The 20,927-nt window shown below is 43.4% G+C and overlaps 1 long non-coding RNA gene across 1 annotated transcript in view; it reads left to right on the plus strand.

The window, feature by feature from the left end:
- Window positions 1-3,330, plus strand: part of LOC138656853 (uncharacterized) — a 30,653-nt gene extending 27,323 nt beyond the window's left edge. Inside the window, exon 3 of the long non-coding RNA XR_011316981.1 lies at window positions 2,496-3,330. This is a non-coding gene — a long non-coding RNA (uncharacterized lncRNA). The remainder of the gene's footprint in view (window positions 1-2,495) is intronic.
- The last annotated feature ends 17,597 nt before the right edge of the window (window positions 3,331-20,927 follow it).

The raw sequence follows: 20,927 nt of genomic DNA on the forward strand, positions 1-20,927 counted from the left end.
TGTTGCGTTTGGAGAGCCCCTGTGTGCCTAAACATTGGAGATCCCCCACAAATGACCCCATTTTGGAAACTAGACCCCCAAAGGAACTAATCTAGATGTGTGGTGAGCACTTTGAACCCTCAGGTGCTTCACAGAAGTTTATAACGCAGAGCCATGAAAATAAAAAAAAAAAATTTCTTTTCTCAAAAATGTTTTTTAGCCCAGAAGTTTTTAATTTTCCCAAGGGTAACAGGAGAAATTGGACACCAATATTTGTTGTCCAGTTTCTCCTGAGTACGGTGATACCCCATATGTGGGGGTAAACTACTGTTTGGGCACACGTCGGGGCTCGGAAGTGAGGGAGCACCATTTGACTTTTTGAATACAAGATTGGCTGGAATCAATGGTGGCGCCATGTTGCGTTTGGAGACCCCCTGATGTGCCTAAACAGTGGAAACCCCTCAATTCTAACTCCAACACTAACCCCAACACACCCCTAACCCTTATCCCAACTGTAGCCGTAACCCTAATCACAACCCTAACCCCAACACACCCCTAACCTTAACCACAACCCTAATTCCAACCCAACCCTAACCCTAAGGCTATGTGCCCACGTTGCGGATTCGTGTGAGATTTTTCAGCACCATTTTTGAAAAATCCGCGGGTAAAAGCACTGCGTTTTACCTGCGGATTTACCGCGGATTGCCAGTGTTTTTTGTGCGGATTTCACCTGCGGATTCCTATTGAGGAACAGGTGTAAAACGCTGCGGAATCCGCCTAAAGAATTGACATGCTGCGGAAAATACAACGCAGCGTTTCCGCGCAGTATTTTCCGCACCATGGGCACAGCGGATTTGGTTTTCCATATGATTACATGGTACTGTAAACCTGATGGAACACTGCTGCGGATCTGCAGCCAAATCCGCACCGTGTGCAAATAGCCTAATTCTAAAGGTATGTGCACACGCTGCGGAAAACGCTGAGGATCCGCAGCAGTTTCCCATGAGTTTACAGTTCAATGTAAACCTATGGGAAACAAAAATCGCTGTGCACATGCTGCAGAAAAACTGCACGGAAACGCAGGGGTTTACATTCCGCAGCATGTCACTTCTTTCTGCGGATTCCGCAGCGGTTTTACAACTGCTCCAATAGAAAATTGCAGTTGTAAAACCGCAGTGAAATGCGCAGAGAAACCGCGATAAATCCACAGCGGTTTAGCACTGCAGATTTATGAAATCCGCTGCGGAAAAATCCGCAGAGGACCAGAATACGTGTGCGCATCCCTAACCCTACCCCTAACCCTAGTTCTAACTCCAACCTTAGTGGGGGGGGGGGAAAAAAATTCTTTATTTTATTATTGTCCCTACCTATGGGGGAGACAAAGGGGGGGGGTCATTTACTGTTTTTTTATTTTGATCACTGTGAGGTTTTATCACAGTGATCAAAATTCACTCTGGAACGAATCTGCCGGCCGGCAGATTCGGCGGGTGCACTGCGCATGCGCCCGCCATTTTTGAAGATGGCGGCGCCCAGGAAAGAAGACTGACGGACCCCGGGAGGCTAGGTAAGTATAAGGGGGAGGAGATCAGGGCACGAGGGGGTGGATCGGATCATGGGGGGGATCGTAACACGGGGGGGTGGATCGGAGAACGGGGAGGTGGATCGCAGTGCGGGGGGGTGGATCGCAGTGCGGGGGGTGGATCAGAGTGTGGGGGGTGGGATTGGAGCACGGGGGGAGCGGACAGGAGGACGGGAGAGCGGACCACCGATCGAAGGGCTGGGGGGGGGGCGATCGGTGGGGTGGGGGCACATTAGTGTTTCCAGCCATGGCCGATGATATTGCAGCATCGGCCATGGCTGGATTGTAATATTTCACCAGTTTTTTAGGTGAAATATTACAAATCGCTCTGATTGGCAGTTTCACTTTCAACAGCCAATCAGAGCGATCGTAGCCAGGGGGGGTGAAGCACTAATAAAGATTTAGGTATATAGTCTAGACTGTGTTGTCATTAGTCTGGTGACAGCATGTGCATATAATTATCTTGGCTGTCCTCTCATGCTCTGTAACCTGTGACTGATGCAGGGGAGATGTTCTGCACTTTTATTCAGTAGCATGCTGTCCTTGATGGGCGGATCTCCTCTCATGTGGTGCTGTTATGAGTTCTGGAAAATCTCTTTATGGGTAAATAATTTTGTCTTTCATTTTCACATCCCAATGTTATAAACTTTTATGATCCTCCAAAATGTTCTCTACATCCCTAGATGAATTCCTTGCAGACTGTAGTTTACAATATGGACTCGCTTGTGGCTGTTTCTGATGTTTCAATGTAACATAGCGTTTGCCATCTTAAGCAGTTAAATTTGCATTTAAAGGAGGGAATACACATGAGGTGACAGGCTTCAAATATACATCCTTCTCTTATTGGATAAAGGGGAGAAAAAATGAAACCACAAAATGGCCCAGTTGTGAAGAGGTTAAAATTATTTTTTTTGACACTATTTATCTTTTTAAACAGTTCATCTGATAGCCTGTCTGCAGAGGCTGCAATGGAGCCAATGGATAACCCAAAATCCAATCTGAATACATCATCAGAAACTCTTATCTCTCTGCAAGAAGTGGTGGAAGTACCAGAGATGGCGAATTTTCCAACACCCATGGATCCCCGAAAAGTCCACAGAAGGCGAACCCGTAGAAAAAAAGTTGCTTCCTCTGGAGGGTCTGGTACTCCAATATCTAGTCGACCCCAAATAGATAGCCGGGTCCTTGAGTGCGTCAGCAGAAATTCCAATGAAAATCCTGAGACCTTTTTGAAGAGTTTAGTCCCACATCTATATCGAGTCCCACAGGATCTCCAAATTCGTACCCAAATTGCGATCTTGAGCATCATTGAGGCTGCCACTCCCCCCAATGACCCTGGAGAAATATTTTGGGCAATAGACAATTGCCGAATGCGATCCCAGCAAAGATCCTACGTGCCTTACCCTGTCTCCACCCCATCAACCCGGAGGATGCATACCTCAGATCCAGCACTACAGGGCAATGGAGTATGAATCTCCCCCCAATGTTTTTGAAGGGTCGCCACCATTTTAGGCAGAATTTTTATGGCCCTCTTACGTTATGACCATTATATCCTTCAATCTCCAGGCAGCATTCATATAAGGCTTGGGGATTCTGGTGATGAACCTTGTCCCAAAAGATATACAAACCTTGAGTTTTTTCAAAAAATATTGTTTCATCCACTACGTTTGTATTTTTAATGTTGCATATGGCATGTTTTGTTTTTTCAGTTTGACAAAATCACTATTAAAACAAAAAAAAAAATTAAAATATTCTGGTTAATTATGAAAAAAGTGTCCAGTTAATTTCTTTTAATTGATGAGGGTGGGGCTATATTTTTTGTGGTATTCTGTATATGATTAAGGTAAGTAATTCATATATTTTTTTTCAAATACAGTAGTGTTCAAAATAAGTGTGTTCAAAAAACAGGAGTTAAAAACAAAATCTTTATACAGTTTTTATTTCCATGCATGGGAACATTGCACACTCTTCAAATTCAAAACATGAAGAGAAATGTATATCATTTTTAACTAGTTTACAGAAAATAACAAAAATGAACATCGGTCTGTTCTAAAAAAAATATATATATATATCAGTGTCTGTATTTGGCTACGTTCACATTAGCGTTGTGCGGGGCAGCGTTGGGTGCAGCCGCGGCGACGCATGCGTCATGCGCCCCTATGTTTAACATGGGGGGCGCATGGACATGCGTTGTCTTGCGTTTTGTGACGCATGCGTCATTTTGGCGCAACTGTCAGGGCGCAGAGGACGCTGCATGATGCAGTTTTTTCTGTGCCAAACATCATGCAAAAATCAACGCATGCGTCACAAAAAGCTGCGTTGTGCGTTGCGTCGCCGACGCTGCCCCGCACAACGCTAATGTGAACGTAGCCTTTGTCTTTACAAACTCACAATATGTGATATTTTTTATTGAATATTTAGCATTCCTGTGAATCACTAACATAATATTTAGTTGTATACCAACAGTTTTTTAGAACTGCTTCACATCTATGTTGCATAGAGTCAACCAAATTCTGGCACCTGTCAACTGTTATTCCAGCCCAGGATGCTCGGACTACATCCCACAATCTTTTGGCATTTGTTGGCTTTGCCTCAGAAACGCCATTTTTAATGTCACCCCACAAGTGTTCTATCGGTTTAAGGTCCGGGGATCGGGCTGGCCACTCTATAATCTCAATTTTGTTGGACTGGAAACAAGATTTTTCTTGTTTACTGGTGTGTTTAGGGTCGTTGTCTTTGAAACACCCCTTTCAACGGCATATCATCTTCAGCATAAGGCCTCCAAGTATTTTAATTCAGCTCTGGCAAAAATTAAGAGACCACTGCAAAATTTGTCTGATTTCTCTTTTATAGGTATATTTTTTTAGTTAAATCTAAATTGTTGTTTTATTCTATAAACTACTGACAACATGTCTCTGAAGTTCCATGCAATAAATTTTGTATTTTCTGAAAATGAGAAATGGTCAAAATAACAAAAAAATGCTTTGCTTGAAGACCTCAAATAATGCAAAAAAAAAAACAAGTTCATAATCATTTAGGAACAACAATACTAATGTTTTAACTGATGAAGAGTTAATAAGTCAATATTTTTTCAGTCACCATGACTGTACCACGAGAGAGGGGATCCACCCTTCAAAGACAGGAAACCTTTAAGATAAAAAAGGCGGCTTCTGTCTCCGCATCAGTTGGTTTCCTGTCTTTGATGGGGAATCCTCAAGATGAAGTCAGGAAGATAGAAGAGGATGCCTGGGTTTGGCAGATCTGGGTCTGGTCGCACCTCGGAGGCCACAATAAAGTGCCCTCCCTGAGCAAAGCATGGGGAGGCCCCCCTTTTTTCTTTAGCCATTCCACACCACCCAGAGCACATCGGTGACTGGATGAAAAGATATGAGGATTTTTGGTAGATCAGATCTACTGCGGCCGCTGCCGAGGTTCCGACAGCACCTTGGAGGCCAGTATGTTCTGCCTTCCCTGTACGAATAGAGGCCGGATTCCAGAGGTGTTGGGGGGTCCGGGTGTGCGCGTGTTAAGGGCTGTGCGGAGTTCAAAGGCATGCCGGGCAGATTTTACGGACCACCAAAAAAAAAAAAAAAAAAGGGCGGATGTTGCATGCTGACAGGCGACTCCTAGAGGGTATGTAAAGGGGTCGTCAGCAGATGGCAATATCGAAGCTCACCACACCAGAGCAACCAGTACAGGAGAAACAGGACTTGCCTCAGAAAGTTAACCGTCCACCGTGTCCTCATGACAGGAGGAAGCAGGGACCCCAGCAGCCGTGTCGCAGCAGCAGTGGGGGTCACTCGAGCAGCACATGGGCGGACCACCATACCACTAGAAAGGAGTCGAGACATTACTGACATCATCCAAGATCCGATACCCGTTTAAAGCGTCCGAGTGGTGAGTGATCTACGAGAAAGTACAGAACGCTAATGTATGTTTTTTCTCTGGCCGTTTCTCATCGCTCTTTCTACCCCCTCTATTAATGGGATGGGAGAATAGGCAGTTCCGAGGAAATGCAGGACTAAGCTGAAAAATAGGGAATGCCCCCTCCTTGGACACCAGTTTGAGAAAGATAAAAGGACAAAGAGGCTATGTCAGGACTGCGAAGGACAAAGAGGCTATGTCAGGACTGCATAGAACAAACTCGGAGAAGTCCCCTAGTTTTTCTACTGATTTAAGATCCCTCATCCAGTCCGACGTGTAAAAGACGGTTAGTGCTCTGGGGGTCCCTATGGATAACAGTATGAGAAAGGAAAGGCTCAGCCCGTCCCTCTCTACCTGGAGGAGCATACAGGATCAGAGCTGGGGGACTCTCAGCAGATGGAATCATCGGACAGCAGTCTGCAAGATAGATGCTGTTTTCCAGTGGAAGAGAGGGACAGATTAAGGCTGTGCAATCCACAATGGGCCTAGCCAAAGAGAAAACTAAGAGGTCAGCTCAGGATCTGATGTTTGGAGGCCTAGGCAGGAAAAAGCATAGGACCTTCCCAAAGAATGAGCAGATCCAGAGCCTTATTAAAAGGGAATGGGAGAAGCTGGACAGAAGGTCACAGGGCCTTAAAAGGAAATATCCTTTGAGGAAGAAGCATGTTTCCTTTGGGATAAAGCTCCGAAGTTTTACGTTGTTGTTTCCCAAGTTTCAAGGAATTTTTCCCTCCTGCTTGAGGACCTAGGATCATTGAAGGAACCCCTTGACGGAAGACGAATAGCTTCCTGAAAGCAGCATTGGAATCGTCAGCGGGAGCAGTAAGACCGGCCATTGCAGCTACATGTGCAGCTAGATCCTTAAGAGTCTGGCTGGATAACCTTGAAGACCAGCGAGTTCCGAGAGAGACCATTATGGCTGCCGTTCCCAACATTAAGGCCGCAGCAGCATTCCTAGCAGAAGCCTTGGCGGATTCAGCTAAGTTAGCGGCCAGGTCAGCGGCTTTGACCAATGCAGGGCAGTTTGGCTGAAGTGTTGGCCAGGAGATATGCAGGCCAAAATTAAACTCTGCTCCCTCCCCTGTGAAGGAAGGTTCCTATTCGAGCCGGCTCTTGATGACATGCTAGAAAAAGTGGGGGATAAGAAGTGGTTTCTTAAGACTCCCTTTCCTTCGGTTAGGCGGTCCTTTCAGAGGGGGCGTAGATCCGGAAGACAGTTATACAGAGACCAGGACAAGTCAGAAAAGCAGCCCAGAAGGGGAAGAGGGTTCTTCTTTGGAAAACCCACCCGAAATACTAATAAAACCCCCAAATGATTTACCTTCCCAGGGTAGGAGGGAAGCTCTCAAGCATCCTCCTGGCCTGGGAAAGGATTTCTTCCAGTGCCTGGATTCTCCAGATTGTAGGATCGGGCCTAAAACTTAAATTTCACACCATACCACCTCAGAGCTATGTGGAGACCCCAGTGCAACCTTCTCAACAGAAGCAACTGGCCTTGGAGAACGAGATTCTGTTTCTAAAAGAAAAATATGTACTGGAAGAAATACCCTTAGGGGAAAGGGGCTCTACTCCCCACTATTTCTGATTTTAAAAAAACAGATGCGTCTTGGAGGACTATTATAAACCTGAAAGCTCTGAACAAATTTTTGATGATCTCGTCACTCAAGATGGAATCAGTGAGGGCGGCAATAAAAGTTCTTATCCCACATTGCTACATGGCGGTCCTGGACCTCAAAGGGGCATATTATCATGTTCGTAGTTCATATCCGCAAGCAAGAATGAAGATTCCTCTGGGTGGCAATACAGATACAATCACAAATAAAAGACTTCCAGTACAAAGCTCTCCCATTTGGTCTAGCTGTAGTGCGACAAAACCAAAAACCTAACGCAAGACCTAAAACAATAAATTTTAATGTAATAATTAAAAAACAAAATGCAAAAATATCATAAAGACCAGTAGGAGGGATCCTACGGGAAAACAGGGTCTCTGGTATATGTAAAAATGCCAGAAAAAATGTATAACAATACAAATGTACAGGAAAAGGCTAGGGAAGATAGACGTGCCTATCCCTACAGAATTCCCTTCCTGACAGCGGAGGTTGGCACCCCGGGATACGATATGGCGCCCCCGCTCAACGTGGACTGCCCCTAAAGTCCCTAAAAAGGAATCCCTCAAAAAAAAAGCCACCACCAACAATAACACCACAAAAAAGAGAAAGACAAAACAAGTGATATAAAATACCAGTGCTGCTAGATGCTGGCTTTAGGTGCAGTGATAGCTCAATTCAGCTGATATTAATAAATTCTGGCGTATAATGTGAGCTAGAGATGTACAGACAGTACTATGGAAAGTAGAAAAAAGATGTTGTTAGAGATATTTAACACTGAAAAACCTCTTATGGTCTGTAATGGTGGTACTGAAAAGATATCAGTAAATCATCAGTACCCATAGTGTATTCCCATAAAAATTCAGGGTACACAGACAGGGGGTCTCTATTATATAATGCAGCAGAATAGCTTGAATATAGGGCACCAAAAACAGAATACCATAGAGATCACCTCTGAAAGTGTTGGTATTATTGCCGTACTTTCAAAGCTCGTTTAGAACGCACCTCATAGTACAGTAACTCTTCTCAGACTCAGATCAATCGTACTGAGTACTTAGGCTACGTTCACATTAGCGTTTTGCGTGTTTGCGTCGGGCGACGCAGCGGCGATGCATGCATCATGCGCCCCTATATTTAACATGGGGGACGCATGGACATGCGTTGTGCGACACATGCGGTTTTTTTGCCGCAAGCGTCGGGCGCAGAAAACGCAACCAGTTGCATTTTTCTTGCGTCCAAATTTCGGCAAAAAAGGACGCATGCGTCGCAAAACGCAGCGTTTTTGGTTGCGTTTTGGTGCGTTTTTGTGTTGTGCGTTGCGTCGCCGACGTAGCGGCGCACAACGCAAATGTGAATGTAGCCTTAGATGTATGTAAAAATCAGTGAGTTATAAGTACAGGTTTAATAACCTAATGGCATCACCGCCAGAAAAAAACATAAATATAAAGAGGTTGGTATCGTTGCCGTGTTTTCAAAGCTCATTTAAGAACGCACCTTATAGTAAAGTAACTCTTATCGGACTCAGATCAATCGTACTGAGTACTTAGATAGATATAAGCATCAGTGAGTTACAAGTACAGGTTTAATAACCTAATGGAATTTTTTTCTGGCGGTGATGCCATTAGGTTATTAAACCTGCACTTATAACTCACTGATTTTTACATACATCTAAGTACTCAGTACGATTGATCGGAGTCTGAGAAGAGTTACTGTACTATGAGGTGCGTTCTAAATGAGCTTTGAAAGTACGGCAATAATACCAACACTTTCAGAGGTGATCTCTATGGTATTCTGTTTTTGGTGCCCTATATTCAAGCTATTCTGCTGCATTATATAATAGAGACCCCCTGTCTGTGTACCCTGAATTTTTATGGGAATACACTATGGGTACTGATGATTTACTGATATCTTTTCAGTACCACCATTACAGACCATAAGAGGTTTTTCAGTGTTAAATATCTCTAACAACATCTTTTTTCTACTTTCCATAGTACTGTCTGTACATCTCTAGCTCACATTATACGCCAGAGTTTATAAATATCAGCTGAATTGAGCTATCACTGCACCTAAAGCCAGCATCTAGCAAAACTGGTATTTTATATCACTTGTTTTGTCTTTCTCTTTTTTGTGGTGTTATTGTTGGTGGTGGCTTTTTTTGAGGGATTCCTTTTTAGGGACTTTAGGGGCAATCCACGTTGAGCGAGGGCGCCATATCGTATCCCAGGGTGCCAACCTCCGCTGTCAGGAAGGGAATTCTGTAGGGATAGGCACGTCTATCTTCCCTAGCCTTTTCCTGTACATTTGTGTTGTTATACATTTTTTCTGGCATTTTTACATATACCAGAGACCCTGTTTTCCCGTAGGATCCCTCCTACTGGTCTTTATGATATTTTTGTTTTTTAGTTATTACATTAAAATTTATTGTTTTAGGTCTTGCGTTAGATTTTTGGTTTTGTCTCTTTAAAACTAGACCTCTGCTATTGCGATTTTGGTTTTTTCTCGTCTAGCAGTAGTGCCCCACATTTTTAATAAACTGATCTCAGAAGTGAGCGCCTATCTCAGAGAAAAGGATGTCTAAAGGCTGGTTTCACATTTGCGTTATTTGCCGCTGCGTTTTAGTGCAAAAAAAGCATGCGTTTTTTTTCCTATATTTAACATTAAAAACGCATGCTTTTTTTTGTATGCGTTTTGCCGGGTTTGACGACGCATGCGTCGTTTCTATGCTTGCGTTTTGTTGCGGAAATGCAACATGTAGTAATTTCTAGAGGCTTTTTTTTGCGGCAAAAAAAGTATTGCTGTCTATGTAAACGCATGCTTTTTAAAGCACATGCGTTTGGTTGCGTTTTTTAACGCATGCATTTCCATGGAGAAAAACAAGTCACACTGATAAGCCACCCCCCACCATCAAGGTGATAAAGGGATCCAAACCCTAACCCTAGGGATCCAAACCCTAACCCTAGCCATTTCTATTTATAGTGGGTTTTCTAGTTGATTTTTATGATTGGCAGCTGTCACACACTAAAGACGCTTTTTATTCCAAAAAAATATTTTTTGCGTTACCACATTTTGAGAGCTACAATTTTTCCATATTTTGGTCCACAGAGTCATGTCACACGCCCTCTGTAGTCCCATTGGAGGTGTCTGGATCTTGATTTTTCTCTTGTGAAATTTCTCATCATGCGTACCAAAAACGCAAACGCAGGAAAAATGCATGTAAACGCGTAAAAACACCACTTTTTTACCGCATGCAAAAACGCATGCGTCTAAAAAATGCAGCGTTTGCACGCGTTTGCATGCGTTTTTTTCACCACGTTTGCATTTTAAACGCAAATGTGAAACTAGCCTTAGGTTCCTTATTTACACAATTTTGTGATCGTAGGGGATTCTCCTGCATTGCCAGGAACAAGTCAGGAGTGTTAGAGACTCTGGGGTGACATCCAAACCTACAAAAGTCCAGGTTAGAGCCGATGACAACGCAGGTCTTTTTAGGACTAGTGCGGGACTCGGTAAGACAGGAGTGTTGCTTTCCAGAAGAGGAGAGAAATATCAGGAGTCTAAGCTTGACATCAATAGCAAATCCAAGGATGACCCTAAGAAAGGCAGTGTTGCTATTAGGGTCTCTAACTGCCTGCATACAAGCGGTAAAATGGGTCCAGTTCTGTACGCGAGAACTTCAGTTGTGTGTTCTGGAGAACGAGCTGGTTTTGCAGGGTGACTTGGAAGGAAAGTTATTACTCCAGCAAATGGTCATCCAGTCCCTCAGGTGGTGGTTACAGATCGATTTGGCTCCCAGGGGCATATCTTGGATGATAGTATCCAGAGTAGTAAGAACAGATGCCAGTCCCGGGGGGGTGACGAGTCCACCTAGATGCCCTCTGCTGCAAGGCACCTGGTCAAGGGAGGAGAGATTGTAATGTAAATTTTTGGTGAAGAGTCAACAAGTGGAACACAATTGTGAAGTTGAACGAAATTTATTTGTTATTTTAAACTTTTGTGGAAATTAAGAAACTGAAAAGTGGGGCATGCAATATTATTCGGCCCCTTTTACTTTCAGTGCAGCAAACTCACTATAGAAGTTCATTGTGGATCTCTGAATGATCCAATGTTGTCAAAAAATGCCTAATGATGATAAATATAATCCACCTGTGAGTAATCAAGTCTCCATATAAATGCACCTGCTCTGTGATGTTCTCGGGGTTCTGTTTGAAGCACAGAGAGCATCATGAAGACCAAGGAACACAACAGGCAGGTCTGTGATACTGTTGTGGAGAAGTTAAAAGCTGTATTTGGGTACAAAATTATTTCCAAATTTTTAAACATCCCAGGGAGCACTGTGCAAGCGTTCATATTGAAATGGAAGGAGTATCATGCCATTGCAAATCTACCAAGACTCGGCCGTCCCTGTAAACTTTCATCTTAAGCAATGAGAAGACTGATCAGAGATGCAGCCAAGAGGCCCATGATCACTCTGGATGAACTGCAGTGATCTACAGCAGAGGTGGGACAGTCTGTCCATAGGACAACAATCAGTTGTACACTACACAAATCTGGCCTTTATGGAAGAGCGGCAAGAAGAAAGCCATTTCTCAAAGATATCCATAAAAAGTGTTGTTTAACCCCTTTCTGCCATTAGACGTACTATTGCGTCCATGTGGGGTGGGCTTTACTTCCCAAGGACGCAATAGTACGTCATATGCGATCGGCAGCGCTCACGGGGGGAGCGCCGCCGATCGCGGCCGGGTGTCAGCTGTTTATCGCAGCTGACATCCGGCACTATGTGCCAGGAGCGGTTACGGACCGCCCCCGGCACATTAACCCCCGGCACACCGCGATCAAAGATGATCGCGATGTGCCGGCGGTACAGGGAAGCACCGCGCAGGGAGGGGGCTCCCTGCGGGCTTCCCTGAGCCCCCCGCAGCAACGCGATGTGATCGCGTTGCTGCGAGGGTCTCACCTCCCTCCCTGCTCCCTCCAGCCCCGGATCCAAGATGGCCGCGGATCCGGGTCCTGCAGGGAGGGAGGTGGCTTCACAGAGCCTGCTCAGAGCAGGCACTGTGAAGGCTGCATGTCAGATCAGTGATCTGACAGAGTGCTGTGCAAACTGTCAGATCACTGATCTGTGATGTCCCCCCCGGGACAAAGTAAAAAAAAAAAAATTTCAAATGTGTAAAAAAAAATATTCCAAAATAATGAAAAAAAAAATAAAAATATTATTCCCATAAATACATTTCTTTATCTAAATAAAAAAAAAAAACAATAAAAGTACACATATTTAGTATCGCCGCGTCCGTAACGGCCCGACCTATAAAACTGGGCCACTAGTTAACCCCTTCAGTAAACACCGTAAGAAAAAAAAAAAAAAAACGAGGCAAAAAACAACGCTTTATTATCATACCGCCGAACAAAAAGTGGAATAACACGCGATCAAAAAGACAGATATAACTAACCATGGTACCGCTGAAAACGTCATCTTGTCCCGCAAAAAACGAGCCGCCATACAGCATCATCAGCAAAAAAATAAAAAAGTTATAGTCCTGAGAATAAAGCGATGCAAAAATAATTATTTTTTCTATAAAATAGTTTTTATCGTATAAAAGCGCCAAAACATAAAAAAAGATATAAATGAGGTGTCGCTGTAATCGTACTGACCCGAAGAATAAAACTGCTTTATCAATTTTACCAAACGCGGAACGGTATAAACGCCTCCCCCAAAAGAAATTCATGAATAGCTGGTTTTTGGTCATTCTGCCTCACAAAAATCGGAATAAAAAGCGATCAAAAAATGTCACGTGCCCGAAAATGTTACCAATAAAAACATCAACTCGTCCCGCAAAAAACAAGACCTCACATGACTCTGTGGACCAAAATATAGAAAAATTATAGCTCTCAAAATGTGGTAACGCAAAAAATATTTTTTGCAATAAAAAGCGTCTTTCAGTGTGTGACGGCTGCCAATCATAAAAATCCGCTAAAAAACCCGCTATAAAAGTAAATCAAACCCCCCTTCATCACCCCCTTAGTTAGGGAAAAATTAAAAAAATGTATTTCCATTTTCCCATTAGGGCTAGGGTTAGGGCTAGGGTTAGGGCTAGGGCTACAGTTTGGGTTAGGGCTAAAGTTACAGTTAGGGTTTAGATTACATTTACGGTTGGGAATAGGGTTGGGATTAGGGTTAGGGGTGTGTCAGGGTTAGAGATGTGGTTAGGGTTACTGTTGGGATTAGGGTTTCAGTTATAATTGGGGGGTTTCCACTGTTTAGGCACATCAGGGACTCTCCAAACGCGACATGGCGTCCGATCTCAATTCCAGCCAATTCTGCGTTGAAAAAGTAAAACAGTGCTTCTTCCCTTCCGAGCTCTCCCGTGTGCCCAAACAGGGGTTTACCCCAACATATGGGGTATCAGCGTACTCAGGACAAATAGGACAACAACTTTTGGGGTCCAATTTCTCCTGCTACCCTTGGGAAAATACAAAACTCGGGGCTAAAACATATTTTTTGTGGGAAAAAAAAAGATTTTTTATTTTCACGGCTCTGCGTTATAAACTGTAGTGAAACACTTGGGGGTTCAAAGTTCTCACAACACATCTAAATTAGTTCCCTGGGGGGTCTAGTTTCCAATATGGGGTCACTTGTGGGGGGTTTCTACTGTTTAGGTACATTAGGGGTTCTGCAAACGCAATGTGACGTCTGCAGACCATTCCATCTAAGTCTGCATTCCAAATGGCGCTCCTTCCCTTCCGAGCTCTGCCATGCGCTCAAACGTTGGTTTCCCCCAACATACGGGGTATCAGCGTACTCAGGACAAATTGGACAACAACTTTTGGGGTCGAATTTCTCCTCTTACCCTCGGGAAAATACAAAACTGGGGGCTAAAAAATAATTTTGGGGGGAAAGATTTTTTTTTTTAATTTTCACGGCTCTGCGTTACAAACTGTAGTGAAGCCCTTGGTGGGTCAAAGCGCTCAGCACACATCTAGATAAGTTCCTAAGGGGGTCTACTTTCCAAAATGGTGTCACTTGTGGGGGGTTTCTACTGTTTAGGTACATTAGGGGCTCTGCAAACGCAATGTGACATCTGCAGACCATTCCATCTAAGTCTGCATTCAAATGGCACTCCTTCCCTTCTGAGCCCTCCCATGTGCCCAAACAGTGGTTCCCCCCACATATGGTGTATCATCGCACTCAGGACAAATTGGGCAACAAATTTTGGGGTCCAATTTCTCCTGTTACCCTCAGGAAAATACAAAACTGGGGGCTAAAAAAATAATTTTTGTGGGAAAAAAATTTTGTTTTATTTTTACAGCTCTGCATTATAAACTTCTGTGAAGCACTTGGTGGGTCAAAGTGCTCACCACACCTCTAGATAAGTTCCTTAGGGGGTCTACTTTCCAAAATGGTGTCACTTGTGGGGGGTTTCAATGTTTAGGCACATCAGTGGCTCTTCAAACGCAACATGACGTCCCATCTCAATTCCTGTCAATTTTGCATTGAAAAGTCAAACGGCGCTCCTTCCCTTCCGAGCTCTCCCATCCACCCAAACAGTGGTTTACCCCCACATATGGGCTATCAGCGTACTCAGGACAAATTGTACAACAACTTTTGGGGTCCAATTTCTTCTCTTACCCTTGGGAAAATAAAAAATTGGGGGCGAAAAGATAATTTTTGTGAAAAAATATGATTTTTTATTTTTACGGTTCTACATTATAAACTTCTGTGAAGCACTTGTTGGGTCAAAGTGCTCACCACACCTCTAGATAAGTTCCTTAGGGGGTCTACTTTCCAAAATGGTGTCACTTGTGGGGGGTTTCAATGTTTAGCCACATCAGGGGCTCTCCAAACGAAACATGGCGTCCCATCTCAATTCCAGTCAATTTTGCATTGAAAAGTCAAATGGCACTCCTTCGCTTCCGAGCTCTGCCATGCGCCCAAACAGTGGTTTACCCCCACATGTGGGGTATTGGCATACTCAGGACAAATTGTACAACAACGTTTGGGGTCCATTTTCTCCTGTTACCCTTGGTAAAATAAAACAAATTGGAGCTGAATTAAATTTTTTGTGAAAAAAAGTTAAATGTTCATTTTTATTTAAACATTCAAAAAATTCCTGTGAAGCACCAGAAGGGTTAATAAACTTCTTGAATATGGTTTTGAGCACCTTGAGGGGTGCAGTTTTTAGAATGGTGTCACACTTGGGTATTTTCTATCATATAGACCCCTCAAAATGACTTCAAATGAGATGTGGTCCCTAAAATAAAATGGTGTTGTAGAAATGAGAAATTGCTGGTCAACTTTTAACCCTTATAACTCCCTAACAAAAAAAAATTTTGGTTCCAAAATTGTGCTGATGTAAAGTAGACATGTGGGAAATGTTACTTATTAAGTATTTTGTGTGACATATCTCTGTGATTTAATTGCATAAAAATTCAAAGTTGGAAAATTGCGAAATTTTCATAATTTTCGCCAAATTTTCGTTTTTTTCACAAATAAACGCAGGTACTATCAAATAATTTTTACCATTGTCATGAAGTACAATATGTCACGAGAAAACAGTGTCAGAATCACCAGGATCCATTGAAGCGTTCCAGAGTTATAACCTCATAAAGGGACAGTGGTCAGAATTGTAAAAATTGGCCCGGTCATTAACGTGCAAACCACCCTTGGGGGTAAAGGGGTTAAAGTTTGCAACAAGCCACCTGGGAGACACACCAAACATGTGGAAGAAGGTGCTCTGGTCAGATGAAACCAAAATCGAACTTTTTGGCAACAATGCAAAGCGATATGTTTGGCGTAAAGGCAACACAGCTCATCACCCTGAACACACCATCCTCACTGTCAAACGTGGTGGCAGCATCATGGTTTGGGCCTGCTTTTCTTCAGCAGGGACAGGAAAGATGGTTAAAATTGATGGGAAGATGGATGGAGCCAAATACAGGACCATTCTTGAAGAAAACCTGTTGGAGTCTGCAAAAGACCTGAGACTGGGACGGAGATTTGTCTTCCAACAAGACAATGATCCAAACATAAAGCAAAATCTACAATGGAATGGTTCACAAATAAACGTATCCAGGTGTTAGATTGGGCAAGTCAAAGTCCAGACCTCAATCCAATGGAGAATCTGTGGAAAGAGCTGAAAACTGCTGTTCACAAACGATCGCCATCAAACCTCACTGAGCTCGAGCTGTTTGCCAAGGAAGAATGGGCAAGAATTTCGGTCTCGCGATGTACAAAACTGATACATACCCCAAGCAACTTGCAGCTGTAATCACAGCAAAAGGTGGCGCAACAAAGTATTAAGTTAAAGGGGCCGAATATTATTGCACACCCCACTTTTCAGTTTTTGAATTTCCACAAAAGATTTAAATAACCAATAAATTTCATTCAACTTCACAATTGTGTTCCACTTGTTGTTCATTCTAAACCAAAAATTTTAATTCGGTATCTTTGTTTGAAGCATGATATGTGGGAAAAGGTTGAAAAGTTCCAGGGGGCTGAATACTTTCGCAGGGCACTGTATAAATCATTAAGGGGGAACAAAAAGAATATTTCTTCTGGCAGAGGGACTTCTCTCATCGGCCCTGCATATCAAAGGAGCACAAAACATAATAGCAGACTTCCTAAGACGCAATCAACTAAGGCAGTGGGAATGGTCCCTGAAGGAGTCTGTGTTTGAGCAGATTGTGGCCATGTGGCATCACCCCAGATAGAACTTTGCCTCAAGCGACAACAGAAAAGTCCAGAGGTTTTGCTCTCTGAACCCGGCAGACAGGCCTCAGTGTAGATGCATTTCAAATAAGATGGACACCAGGGCTACTATATTTCTTTCCGCCGCTATGTCTCATCCCCTCGGTTTTAAGGAATATCAGGGAGGACAGAGCCACAGTGATCTCGATAGCTCCATTTTGGCCAAAGAGGCCTTGGTTTTATTGGCTGAGGACAAGATCGGTATCAGACCCATGGGTTCTTCCGGAGGACCCGGATCTCCTATCCCAAGGGCCCTTTCTACTTCCTCAGATGTCCTGGCTGCATTTAACAGCCTGGAATTTGAGCGGTCGCTGTTAAAAAAAAAAAAAAAAAAAAGTTTCTCAGATCGGTTAATCTCCACCCTGCTTAGTAGCAGAAAGCCAGTGGCAATCAGAATTTATGGGAGGACGTGGAAGAAATTCCTATCCATAACAAAGAAGAAGACAGCGCCACACCGGTCAGTGAAAAAAGACTTACAGATTTAATCTGCCATCTGCGGCGACGTTTCGGTACAATGACCTTTATCAAGCACAGTCTGACACATGTTCCAACCACCATTATATACTACTAGCACCACCCCTCATTACATAATCCACCAATAGGAGTATAGCACCATACAGGTAAACACAAATGAATACACATAAATACATTTACATATATAGAAAATACATTACAAACACATAGAAACAATGCTGCATCATCTAACAAAGACATACTAGCCCTGATTGCCAAAAATCCAAAGAACCAGCCCACTACAATGTAATCCAGATCCCCCACATAGTGATATAAACAAACCGCAGTCCTCCAATAGATCAGTAGCATGCCCCGTAGCTAGGATACAGGCCAACCCTCCGAATGATGTCATCACGGCCATAGTCCAATTAGAAGTCGATCAAGAGTCATGTGAACACAGGGGTGGATAAGATTGCTGCGCAAGTCCAGTTCATTCCTGCAATAAAACCCCACTGAGCATGACGGCCACAAACTCCAGGACATAACTCCACCCCCAGAATGAAGCCATTGTAACCGTCGTCCAATCAAATACTCGAACGTCCTTCACATGATCGCAGGGGTAAAAACAATAGCCATGTAAGTCCAATCTGATCTCTCCTGCGTATAACACAGACAAATTCCAAGAAGAAGTCCGCAGATGTAACAGCATTGTGCAGAATCACCATCTTCCAACAGCGGTTGCTTGATCAGCCATACAGGGGCAGTGACATCCATGTCCCACAAGACTTCCATGCGCTGACGATTGTAGATACTTCTCCATAATATATGGCAATCCGGCAATATATAAAAGTCTATTGATTCAAAGCTGAGACTCATGAGATAATTAGGAAAAAAGCAGCTATATATAATATAACACAAATCCCTTAAACATTACATTTAAACTGTAACAGCATTGCACAGATTCACCATCTCCGAGCAGCAGTTGCTTGATCAGCTATACAGGGAGAATAACATCCGTATCCTAACAGCACATATATCTCAGATCTAACCAACATATAGTGACAAAAATGCAAAATATCTGCATCATAGAAGATAAATTCCGCCAACTTACAATAGACCTCTCCATATATGCTAATTGGTCTCCCTGGTGTGAACCAAGCACAGTGAACTAACAAGTGCATCATGCATGGACACACCAAGTAGTACAATAGCTCCCCTCAAAAAAAAAAAAAGGGGGGGGGAAGTGGGGGCGGGGGGGGAATATGTGGGGGGGGCAAGTCATATAATGAACACAGAATATTAAATATCGGGGGAATTGTCAATCATGTTCAAATAGCTGGTCTGATACAGCCCATCATTGCTAATACAGATACATCATACACATACAGAATAACAAAACTTATTTAGATATAGCAAATATATATAACAAAGATGGTTAAAAACAATATACCTGAAGAATACTGCAAGAAAATATAAACAGGTCACTAGAGACAACAACTTTGTTGATAGTCCAAGTTCATCCCCCTAGGGTGCAGGGTATCCAGCTCAAAGATCCACCTTAGTTCCTTCCTTTTCAAAAGGGTAATACGATCACCACCCCGGCGCATCACTGGTACATCATCAATCACCCTATACCTTAGTTGATTGACCGAATGTCCCTTATCATGAAAGTGCCTCGGAACAGGTAAATCCAACAACTTCGTTCTAATCGTGCTCTTGTGTTTGCTAATTCTCGCCCTGACCTCCATCGTGGTCTCCCCCACATAGAAAAGACCACAAGGGCAGGTCAAGACATACACAACATAACTGCTCCTACACGTATACCGTCTCTTAATATCATATCTTCTACCGGTATATGGGTGACAAAAAAAGGCCCCCTTGAGCATGTTACTGCAACTAGCACAACCCAAACACGGAAAATTACCAAGACTAGGTTGGCTCAATGTCATCTGTAAATCCCTTTTTTGAGCTGCCGATATCAGAAGAAACTAATTCATCCTTCAAGTTCTTGTTCCTCCTATACGAAAATAACGGAGGTGTTTGAAACTCAACAACATTAGAATGACCCTTGTTCAGCAGGGACCAATGTTTTCGTATAATACCCGAGATCCTAGAACTCAAGCGATTATACGTACTCACAAATGGGATTCTTTTATTTCTCTCAATCCTATCCTTCAGAACCAAAAGATCCTCACGTCTGGTAACCAAAGCCCGCTGCTTAAATTTCTCAAGGTCAACCCTAGGATATCCCCTTGATAAAAATTTACAACACATTTCTTCCAATCTATCGTCTACAGAGTCCTCACAGGAAACAATCCTCCTCACCCTCAACAGCTGACTCCAAGGCAAGGACTCAATCATCCTGCGTGGATGCTCACTGGAGAAGTAAAGAAGATTGTTCCTATCCGTTTCCTTGACATATAGATCAGTCTGTAAACAACCCCCAGTCTTGTAAACACAGGTATCAAGAAACTGGATCCTGTCCCGAGAACACTCCATGGTAAAACCAAGGCCAGGGTGGACACTGTTCAGATGGATAAGGAAGGATTCGAGCTCATCCCTATCCCCATCCCATACCAGGAAAATGTCGTCGATGTAGCGTCGCCAACCCCTGACATGGCACCAAAAACGTGAACTGTACACGTATTCATCCTCCAGAACGGCCATATAGATATTAGCATATGTGGGGGCCACATTGGACCCCATGGCCGTCCCGCGGCGCTGCAGGAAGTAATCATCACCGAAGAGAAAAAAATTCCTCCCCAGAATGAACTCCAGCAGCGCCAGGATGAACCGTATACAGCTCGGGGCCATGTCGGAGCCGGCGAGCGCCACACCGACGGCATACAAACCCCTGGTATGTTCGATGGAAGTATAAAGAGAAGACACATCAAAAGAAACCAACCACGTGGACTCAACCACATGTATTCCTTCAAGGGACTTAATGAAATCACTGGTGTCCCTTACATATGAAGGGGTAGACACAGCAAAATCCCTCAACAGCCGATCAAGAAAAATAGCCACCTTATTACTCAGAGACCCCCTGCCCGACACAATTGGTCGGCCAGGAGGTCTCCACAGATCCTTATGGATCTTAGGTAATGTATATAATATGGGGACTACTGGATGCTCAACCTTCAAAAACTTTGCCAATTTGACATCAATAATACCCATACTTAAGGCCTCATCAATGATTGCCTCTAACTCTAGTTTAAATTCCTGAACAGGATTCACACGTAGCTTCTCATAGATATCACCATCAGAAAGTTGTGACCTTATCTCACTAACATACTGTGAGGTATCCATCACCACCAAAGCCCCGCCTTTATCGGCTGGCTTGATGGTGATGGATTTGTTCTTCCTCAGTGCTCCAATCTCCTTACACTCAGCAAACGTTAAATTGGATTTACCAAATTTCAAATTACTTTTCCTCAATTTGGCTATATCAGCCTTAACAAATTTAGAAAATGTCTCAACAACAGGGTCATGTTCTGGAGGAACAAAATCACTCTTGTTGTGGAGACCCAATTTGCTGAGTGAAAGGCCCTCCAATGGAGTCGAGGACACAACACCCTCATTACCTGAGAAAAACAAAGATAGTCTCAACCGTCTAAAGAAAGAGAACAAGTCATTATCCAGAGTA

This window comes from Ranitomeya imitator, chromosome 1 (assembly GCF_032444005.1).
Source record: "Ranitomeya imitator isolate aRanImi1 chromosome 1, aRanImi1.pri, whole genome shotgun sequence".
Classification (NCBI taxonomy): Eukaryota; Metazoa; Chordata; class Amphibia; order Anura; family Dendrobatidae; genus Ranitomeya; species Ranitomeya imitator.